Here is a 9650-nt window from a genome sequence, read left to right as displayed (position 1 = left end):
TTTACTCACCCCTTGTTAAGAAACATTTACATTGTAACGGAAATCTCCATCTGTAAAGGTGTCTCCCTCTCTGTACCAGGAAGAAGGGGGGATGACCTTATCTCTAGAAACTCTTTATCAATGCCAAAGGCAAGGACTTAAATCTGCATCTTGTTCACTGTACTTGTGTGGTAATCTCCCGAGATCAACTCCGCCTCCACCCCCAACATCCTTCTTTGTCTTTAGCTGAAGATGATATTTAAGATGGTGGCTTCAGCCATTCTGGAGAGTTGCTCAGCTTGCCTGAGCCTCTCCCATGTATACATGCTATAAAGCTTTGTTTAATTTTTTCCTGTTACTCTGTCATGTGAATTTAATTCATTCTCTGGTCAGAAGAACCCACAGTGGGTAGAGGAAATGTCTTCCTCCCCTACAGTTTGGCAACTTGGAAAGGATAAAATTTCACTGGCTGGACACTGCTCCCTCCTGGACTGCTACAGCCAAGAGATCCCGGACCACTGACGAGAGCCAGCAAGAGGTAAGAGTTGTTACCATGTCAGTCTCCCAGATCTCTGCCTGCAGGGTCCAATGGAAGCAAGAGTGGTGAGTTTTTTTGCTCTTCTAAATTTAGATTAGCAGGAGAAAATGTTGGTGAGGCTAGCTTCTTGGAGTCAGCGACTCTAGGATTTGGTTGAGTACTCATTGATTGTAGATCCTTTTCCTCCCAGAGATAGTGCTTTTCCTTGTCTCTGTCTTTTTTTGTTGTTTGTCATAAGACACCGGCATGTCTATAAGCATATTGTCTGGGTTTTTTGTCTTGTTCTATGTCTTGAGAGCTTGGCTTTGTGACCTTTCTGGTCTCCACCATCGGAGGATGCATGTACTGTCATGCATCTTGGTGGCCAGTAGAGCAGACTGGGGTTCCAAGACACACTCTCTTTGTACGGCTGTGTTAGCTCTTAGGGGAGTTTGTCATAAGAGGTCCCAATTGCTTTCATAAGGGGACTTTATCATCTGAACCTTTGTTGCTTGCTGTGCAATGAAGGTCTTTACTTTCTTAGACTATTTTTGGAGTGAACTTTCTGGATCTCTTTTGGGGCACCTCTTTGTGTCTTGGTTAAGCTTTTGGTTGAGTTGCCATTAAGATCCTACTTGTCAATTTGGCCAGACGATGGATCATTTAAATTCGGAAAACTTCTAAATTGGGGGAAAAAAAATTGTGAGAGCTCTCATCATAATTTTTATTGGTACTTATGAAAAGGCCAAATTAAAAAGGAAACATATACAATAAAATAATGACTAGGCTTAAGACCCTGACTCAGGTTACAATTGAATTGATGAAATATAAAGGTCTAAGTGTTGATAAAATTATAAAGGTTGGAATGCTTGAGCTGATTTTCTTCATAAAGAGGTTATATCAACTTTGCCTGAGTATGTTTTAAAATGTCTGGCTGGGAATGCTTCCTTATGCAATATTGTGAGACTAAGACCTGTTAAGTCCTGCCCATGGGTCCTATCCCCAAGCTTCAGCTCTTCACTGCCCATGGGCCCTGTCCCCACGCTATTTGAATAAAGGAGCACTACTTCCAGACCCTCAGAGTCCAAGAAATCTTTCTTTTGACTCCTTGGCTCGCTGAGCCCGCTTGCTTCACCAGCTTGTGAACTGAAGTTATAGTCTTTCTTGTGCCTTTCTCTTTTTCAAGGATGGATTTAAATTCACTTCTCCATCAGGAACCTTCTTGGACAGCTGTATGAATCCACGTTTGCTGCCCATGGCTAATCTATGGGGCAAATTGTGGCATTCAGCCTGAAGAGAATCAGTACATTAAGCCTGAGGGTGATGGAGAATGAATTAATCCATTGCTTCCTAATTCTATCTCTAATATGTAAATTTTACATGGGCACAGGTCAACCACTTAAGTCATTAGGACGGTGGCCAATCTCCAAGACTCCCGTGGCAGGTTTCTTTTCCTAAGGCTGGATTGGTATCCCTCCCTATGACTCCTGACCACTCCAAACTGCAGGAAAGTCCCAATCGGGACTCCAGTTCAAGGAAAGTACCAGACTCTAAACTTTGGTTGAGTATGGGAACCCCTTCTTGAGAGAATGCCTCCAGGACACAAGTGGGTAGAATGTCCCCCAGACCAGCAGAAAATTCTTCTCTGTTTTTCTCTATTCTTTTGTCTTTGGGACAATTCACCCAGCACTTATGACTGCCAGGCATAACAGGGAAGGTATATAAGGGATGCAATGCAGGGGGACACCCCCATCGCTCCTTGCTATAGGGACCCCACAGGCAGAATGGGTAGGATGCTGTCCTAGGTTCAGGGGAGATTTTCAAGGTAATGGACTCTTTTCTTTCATGTCTCTTAAAAAAAGTTACAGTGGCCATTTTGGGCTCCTTTTGAGCTTTGCAACTGAGAAAGAAATTTTTAAAGCGTCAAAGCCTCCACCCCTGGAAGCCCCCGCTCTGGTTTCCAGGCCTGATCACCCCAGCAACCAAGTGGGGTGCCCTCTCTTGGCGATTGACTCGTTAAGTATTTTAGGTGCCTACTGAGTCAGTTATGAAGATAGGAGACCTTTGATTTATTCTGTGAACTGTCCTGCTGGGGTAGTGTGCCCCAGCAGGGGAACTGGTGTGTGACCCTTATCTTAATAACCCTTAGGAAGAAGCCATGAGGGTGAGGCCTGATCTCTTTTCCTTTCTATCTGTTTGTCACCTCCTTTATTGTCACCAAGTTGAGATTAAGTTCAGGCTGGACCTAACCAGAACCTGGACCTCCTGGACTTAACTCTCAACCCCGGACACAGTGAGCCCCGGCCCCCAGCCAGCTCCAGGCCTTTTCCTCCTGCTTCCCTGCCTCGCCTTGTGCTGGCTCAGGGACTAAGAGCCCGGGCTAAGTGGGACTTAACTAGATCTTATAACTATGTTGATGTCTGCAGTCTTGCTCAGCACCCTTTCTCTGACCGCTGTCAGTTGGACACCAGCTTTACTGCCATGGGGAATGCCTCAAGCACCCCCAGAGACTCACCCCGTGGGTGCATTTTAACTAGTTGGAAATGCTTTCAATTGGGTGGTTGATGCCCCCAAAACTCCATCAGAAAAAAACCACAAATGAGTGATTTCTTTGTGCTGTTGTGATGAAGTTAATTCCTAGGACCCCCCCCAAAAAAAAAGAAAAAAAAAGGGGGGGGGGGAAGGCCATAAGTGTGCCATTGCCAAAAAGAAAAAAAATCTAGCATCTTGAGTGTCTTCTCCACAAATATTAGTAAAAAGTCTCAAAATTTGGATTCATAACTAGGGACTTTGTACTATTGTACTTGATTCATGGCAGTGATTTTTAAAACAATAGGTGTGAAGACTCTGTGCATGTGTGTCTATATGTATCTTGGATGTGTGTGATATATTTACCCCTGGATGGTATGGCCAAAACTAAGAGCTCTGTTTAATTGGATTAAAGTAAGTGCTTACATAAATTCTAAATGCAATAGAAATTAACCCAACGTCTTTTAAGTTAAGATGATATAGATTAATCTTTTGTTAATGAAAGTTTAAGTTTGTTGGTTTGATTGAAAAGGCATGTCCTCAAGAGTTGTCAGCATTTGGATATGATGCAAACATGCAGCCTGGGTTTACTAGCTTAAAAAGAAGGAAAACAACTCATGTTATCCCTGTTACAAATTTGTCAGGATAATAACTTTAAATGATAGCTAATTTTGTCTAATAGCTCATGAATTTTTGTAGGCAATCTAAATAAGTACTGGGAACGAGTAAATTAAACACATGTGAAAAAGCTAAAAGTATTGGGTAAACTTTTTAAAATAATTCCATCTTATGACATGTATACTTAAAATAACTTCCAAAATCTTTTTGGCAATGAAACTTTGAAGTTTTGCTAGGTTAATTTAAATGATAAAATTCATTGAGTACCTAGATCATTTCCAAATAAGATATTAGACGTTAATTAATCTACTTTTGGCTTCTTATTGCAAAGAGGCTAAAAGTGTTTTGGTCTATTAGAAAGTATGCCTTGTGTTTTATTGTGGAGTGGTGTGTTTATAGAAATTATGAAAAGTGTTTAGAATGTTGATATAAAAGACAATTCATAATTGCTTAGTTTTTAGTTTTTACTAGGGTCTGTAGGGGTTAAAAGTTCTAATTAACATATGTAATTAAAACTACTGGAAATTAATAAGAAAAACAGCTCTGTATTCAAGGAAAGTAAAATATATGTTTTCAGTAAAGAAGGTATAAAGAAAGGAAGTATTTTTGTTTGTTGGGTTAAGAAAGATAAATTTGTCCTAAAGTACTAGAAGGAAAGAAAAAAAAAAAAAGAGCATGCGATAAATTCTGAAGGGAAAAGAAAGTTCTAGAAGGTTTGTGAAAAATTCTGAAAGGAATTGTATACATGATCAAGATGGCTAAGATTAAAATGAATCTAATTAAGTAAATGGGTTTTAATATGAAAAAGTAAACTGGTACAAAAATTAGAACTTGGTTTTCTCTCTCAAAAGGATAATTTTCTTGAACTTTTGGCCTGCTCTAAGTCTTCCTAGAAGACGGAATCTGGTTTGTTAAAATAATTTCTTACGTTTAGAAAGAAAGAGGTCTCTTAAGATTTTGACTGTTTTAACTATTTACCCTTCACTATTTCTGTTGTCATTTTGAGTATATACCTGAGCATTGTTTCACAGTGAGCGTTGTTTCCTATCTGAACAAGTGTTTAAAACCTTTTGATATTTTTGATAAGCTTCTCCCTCAAAAATACTCAAGTCCTGAATAAAGGCTTTCTTTTGACCTGGATGAAGGAGGAGGATTTCTCTGGGGATTTTCAGAGGGCCCCTGGGACTTCACAGAGAAATTTGCTCTCTCTTCCTATAAGGTGGAAGATTCTAAACTAATTAGGTTTATTTGGTCTGTTAAATTACATGGGAAGGATTGTCAGATAAGTGATGATAATCTTTCTTAGGTGGTATTATGTGGGTAAATGTTATTGATATAAGTGTTTTGAAAATTATATAATATTCCCAAAATTCTGATCTATCCTGGTTATTGGGCATTATTCTGGTTATTATTCTAAGGTGTATGTCACAAAATTCACCAAATTTGTCAATTTCCATTTTTGAGTTGTTGTTTACAGTCAGTTATTGTTTTACTCTGATGCTTTTTGCTTTTGCAAATATGTCTTCTCTTCAGAGGGATTCATGGAAAGGACTCTGACACTGACTCTGGAATGCAGGTTTCTGATAAACTTTCAGATCATAGAACTGAACTGGGTAAGAAATTACAGAAATCTAATGGAGAAACTGATGACCTCATAAAACTGCTAACGGAAGATTAAGATCAAGAACCGATTATACAAGACTGAACGAACTGATGAGGATGATTATAATTTTTATGACTTTTATTTGAAATATTGTTGATTTTTTGATGTTTTGCTTTGTTATCTCAGATTTAAGGAACTCTTTTTTTCTTTTCTCTTATGCTAACTATGACTTATAGCAATTTAGTGAAATGATACCTTTATGAGCAGAACTGAAACATTTATCTTTTTCTCCCTACCTGATCCCTCCAGAATTTGGAAACCTAGTGAGTGAGTATGATTATTTCATGGCACTATAGTTATTTGCATAAGTTCAATGAGAATCTGTTCTCCTTGTAACAGGACACAATTGGAAACATTGGCTATCTTAAGAAAGCTTTGACTGGAATGTCATATTTGAGAGAAACATACAGACTCAGATATGACAATACTGCCTTTGAGGAATAAGGTTGACTTTCTGGAAATAAAGCCACTTGGAAATATGGGCCTGGTACCTTATTTACAGAGAGAGATTCCAGCAATCTTACCTGGTAAGTAAGGAAGCTTGCTTATCTGGCAGGTGCAAGGAGCCTCAAAATATTTTGGGGAATATCAAGAGAAGAGAGAAATTCACCCAAATCTAAGGTATTGCAGGCAAGGCCTGATGGTACAAATCCTTGGCTTGGCTTTCCTGGCCTCAAGAGGTCTTTAAAGTTCAATCTGAGGTTCCCCATAAAAAATTCCAGCAAAGCAAATTTAAGAGCCTATATGATCAATTGCTATTCTTGCTGCACTTATGTAAATAATTGGCCCAAGTTTATTGAAACGAAACTTATTTTGCAAACCAATTAGTCTTAATTTGGCTATCCTTGGTAAAAAAAAATGAGGGTGATTTTAGAGAAAAATTATGTTTCAGTGGGAAAAAAACCATAATACACATTTGTGGATATTACATCCTAGTTCTGTTAATTGTCTTTGAGGCTTTTTTCCTACCCGTGAACTGGACTGGACCCTGAATTCTATCTGATTAAAAATCTCCAAACTAATGTTTTCAATTTTTTCCCTCATTTTCATTTGGAATCATTGAGAATTGAACCTGCTCTTTTTCCTGAAGCCTTGCAAACTGAAGCTGAACAACTTGATAGAAGCTTAAGAGAGATTCCTGTCTGTTGCTGTGTAAGCTGTAAGCCACTTAGAAAGCCACCTGAATGCCCGATGACATCATCAGAGACATTTCAAGCTGCAAAAGATGCTTTGACTCTGACATCTAGAAGTCTTCTTGACTGGCTGCCTCCTGGATTCAGGAACTAGTTTATAATTTGCTCCAACCATTAACCTTGTTGTTCTTTTTATTTCCATAGAAACACGTATTAAATACCTGATTGCTTGCTCCCAAAATATAGGCCTAACTTTGGGAGCCTACCTGCATCACTGCCTTCTAAAATGACTTTAACTGGACTGATCTATCACCAGGACTAAGAAATGTGTTCAGTGAGATGAAACAATCTACCACTCAGCTTCTGGAGTATGAAACTTCTTAAAGTTTCAAAGAACTGTGAAACTTAAAGTTTCAAAGGCGGGGCTGTGGGGGCCTGGAATTGGCCACCCCAAGATACGTCTCTTTGGCTTGCCGATTGTTTGGGGCTGGTTACTTTTAATAAACTGCACACAGGAAAGCAACTCTGAAAAGCAGTTTACTCACCCCTTGTTAAGAGACATTTACATTGTAAAGGAAATCTCCATCTGTAAAGGTGTCTCCCTCTCTGTACCAGGAAGAAGGGGGATGACCTTCTCTCTAGAAACTCTTAATCAATGCCAAAGGCAAGGACTTAAATCTGCATCTTGTTTACTGTACTTGTGTGGTAACCTCCTGTAACTGACTCCCCCCACCGCCAACATCCTCCTTTGTCTTTAGCTGAAGATGATATTTAAGATGGTGGCTTCAGCCATTCTGGAGAGTTGCTCAGCTTGCCTGAGCCTCTCCCATGTATACATGTTATAAAGCTGTGTTTAATTTTCTCCTGTTACTGTGTCTCATGTGAATTTAATTCGTTCTCTGGCCAGAAGGACCCACAGTGGGTAGAGGAAATGTCTTCCTCCTCTACAAGGGCAAGTCCCAGTTAAACACAGGCGATACTCCCCTGGCCACTGCTCTCAGGATGCTTCCATTTCTTTGGTGGTACAGCAGGTAAAACAATACCAACATCGCAGGGCAGTGGCAGGATCTAATCAGGTCATGCAAATTGTCTGTTTTTCATTCACTACCCCATGCCTGACCTCCCCTCCTGATCCCTAAATCCACCCAGCTACCTTGAGCCCTCTTGTAGCAGGAGCACCAGCAGCCTTGGCCCTGCCGACCATCCCCTCCTCCTGTTTCTGCTGCCCCTCCCCTGCCCCACCTCCCATTAGCTCCCACTTCTCTATCCCAGCTTCTTCCTCCACTCTCTTCCTCTGCCTGTTCATTCTTCAGGGGTGTTCCCAGGTCCGTTCTCTCCTCCAGCTGCCTGCTCCCTGGCTCAGCTTCACTCCCACGGTTTTAATGATGCTACAGGTCAGCCCTGACCTCTCTCCTGAGCTTCACACTCACTGGAAGACCAGGCAGTCACGAACTCCTGCCCCACCTCCAAGCTGCTGTTTTTTGCATCTGTCTATGGCACTGGCACCCACCTGTCACCCCACACCAGAACTGGGAAACCACTATCTCCTCTCAACACTGTTGGCGACTGAGCCTGCCTTTGTCGCTGAGCATCCTTCACATCCAGCCTCCTCTCTGTCTCCTAAATCTCTTCCCTGCTTCCAGTTTCAAGTCCACGCTTTTCTCTGCCATCCTTTCAATCCTTTCCTTAAACTCTTTGCCTACAAAATGAAATCCCAGTGCATCATGGTCTACAGGCCCTCTGCCATCCAGCTTCTGCTCACCATTTTGGTGTCGCACACCACAAATGTCATCACACCCTGGGGCCCTGCCAGGCTGAGTTAACCCTCCAGGATCGTGCTGGGGCCTTGCCTCCTCTGTGCCCCCTTCCTGCTGACACTCACCAGAGGAAGGGCCTCCATTCCCCGAAGTCCTTTCCTGACTTGTACACACTCCTATGGTTGTGGAGTTCACGCTGAACTTTAATTACACCTTCAGGTGTTTGTCTTCTTTCTTGGACCATACGCTCCTTTGGAGGATTGCCTATTTCAACCTGTCTCTCCAGTGCATGGGGTAGGTGGCCCATATTAGGTCATCTCCCCCACAACTTCCAGAAGAAACTGCCACTGCCCTCCATTTTCCCTCCTTCCTCTGCGTGGTACTGTTAGCAAAACCAAAGTGGGTTCCCTCCTGGCAAATTAAGTCAGACTCTCCACCGGAAGTACTTGTCTCATAAAGTGACAAATAGAAATGGCAAACAGTAGGATATATTGGAGCATATGAAGAAGCCATTTGCTGTAAACTCAGTTTGGCCTTTGTTTTTCCAAAAGGGCCTGATGTGGCCGTTGAGCAGGCATTGTATATCTGCTTTAAACATTTACTACGCCAAGAACAAATGGCCTTAAGATAAAGGTGCAACTCCCCCCCCACATTGGCATTGCCCTAGGGATAAGCATCTTTCCTTAGGCTAGGAACTGACTGCTGCGCTCACCTTTGACCACCCAGCTCACCTGTGACCACTCAGCTTGAGAGAGACCTACTTGCTGTGTCCATCAATCACTGCCCCGACAGAGCAGTTTCGTGACTATTGTAAAAGGGACATTTCAATCATACGTGAAACACCCTCTTTGGGGGTATATAACCACTCTGTACACCCGACTTCTTTGGTGCCCTCTCTTCCTTCAGGAAGAAAGGCCCTGGGCCATGGTCCTCACATTTTAGCTGAGAATAAACTCACCAAAATCTTCACTTATGGATTGGTTACGGATTATTTTCATCGACAAAAGTAAGGTATATTTGTGGGAAATAGGAGACCATGCAGAGTCATTTCCAAGTCATGGCAGCCTCGAACAAAGGGAAGCAGGGACATTTATTTCAGATGGGGAATGAATACTCAAGAGGGAGAGGTGGGTGTCCTCTGGCACAGGCTCAGTTGGGAAACACACTGCCATGTACACTGCAGGTTACTGTAATAAGGCCTAAACTCCTCCTGGAGAGACCTTAGCATTGAAAATAAGGCAAAAGATCACGGTGAGGCCTGGTCTGGTTCAGGGTGGTTGGTGACTGCATCTCCTTACCATAACAGGAGGGAAAAAGACAATTTGGAAAAACAGTTAAATGCTTCCAAACCCATCCTTGAGTTCCTTGGGGTAACTAGTTGGTGACAGTACCGTCTGAGCCCGGGGAAGCCACCCTTGGACAGGCAGACTTCTAGGTTTCCAGGGCTTGCACCC

Source organism: Equus quagga, chromosome 6, assembly GCF_021613505.1.
Source record: "Equus quagga isolate Etosha38 chromosome 6, UCLA_HA_Equagga_1.0, whole genome shotgun sequence".
Taxonomy (NCBI): Eukaryota; Metazoa; Chordata; class Mammalia; order Perissodactyla; family Equidae; genus Equus; species Equus quagga.
Note: the sequence above shows the minus strand (reverse complement) of the source record.